This window comes from Otolemur garnettii, unplaced genomic scaffold (genome assembly GCF_000181295.1).
Source record: "Otolemur garnettii isolate 467f Iridium unplaced genomic scaffold, OtoGar3 scaffold00144, whole genome shotgun sequence".
Classification (NCBI taxonomy): domain Eukaryota; kingdom Metazoa; phylum Chordata; class Mammalia; order Primates; family Galagidae; genus Otolemur; species Otolemur garnettii.
Genome location: NW_003852539.1, coordinates 2,808,388 through 2,809,610, shown reverse-complemented (window position 1 = coordinate 2,809,610; position 1,223 = coordinate 2,808,388).

The window sequence follows — 1,223 nt, the reverse complement described above, 5'->3', positions numbered from 1 at the left end:
TCCCAACTACTTGGGAGGCTGAGGTGAAAAGATCACTTGAGCCGAGTACAAGACTATAATGCAGGGCTGGGTGGCTCATGCCCATAATCCTAGCACTCTGGAGGCTGAGGTGGGTGGATAGCTTTAGCTCACGAGCTCCAGACCCACCTGAACGAAAAGCCAGACCCCCGTCTCTACTAAAAATAGAAAAAACAAAACAAAAAACAGGTAAGAGGATCTCATGACCCCAAGTATTGGAGGTTGCTATGAGCTATGATGCTAGGGCACTCTACTCAGGGTGAGAGCTTGAAACTCTGTCTCAAAAAAAAAGACTATAGTGCATAATAATCACATTTGGGAATGAATAGCCATTGCTCTCCAGCCTGGCAGGTGGGGAGAGGGTGTGTGTGCCCGGAAGCCAAAGAAAGAGGGTAATCCAATTATCCAACTGTGTGCAGAGGCTTTGTGGTCCAGCAGCTTTGTTGGTGACCTAGACAAGACTACTATAGCCGGAGTTGAAAGAATGAGTTGGAGAGGGAAAGGAGAGAAGATTGGATTAATAAGCAGGGAGCAAGTACAGGTATTTTCAGGCCCTAAAGCCATATTCTAGATTTTAGACTTTTGTTTGAAAGACCACAGAGAACCTATGGAAGCCTTGAAATAGGTGCTTGCATAAATCATTAAGGCCTGACACGGTATGATTCTGAAGACTACCAAGTGAAAGGGACTGAGTGATAGATGGCTGGACAGATGGATGACACAATTAAAGGTGAGCTGAGATGCCACCTCAGACAGCGATAAATTCTTCATCATTTGGAGGTATTCAGATATCCAAGAGGGGAGTCAAACAAAAAATGAGTTTTTTGCCCTGGATTGTCTTTGAAGCACCTTATGCTTTTGAGATTTACAATACCTTATATTCACTCATAAATGTCACTACTGACAATACTAGCCCTTACTTACATGCGTGGCAATATTCATTTACACACATTATTGAATCTTCATGTCAACTCTATGAAGTAGGAATTACTCTCGTATGTGACAATGTTCTTTCACACACATTATCAAATCTTCATGTGAACTCTATGAAGTAGGAATTATTCTCACTTTACAAATGAATATGTTAAGCTTTAGGTTAAATAACTTGTCCAAAGTAGTAAGGTTAACGAATGGTAGAGTCAAAATTTGAATTCAGATCCATCATATTCCCAATACCTAACTTTTTTTTTTTTTTTTTTTTTTTT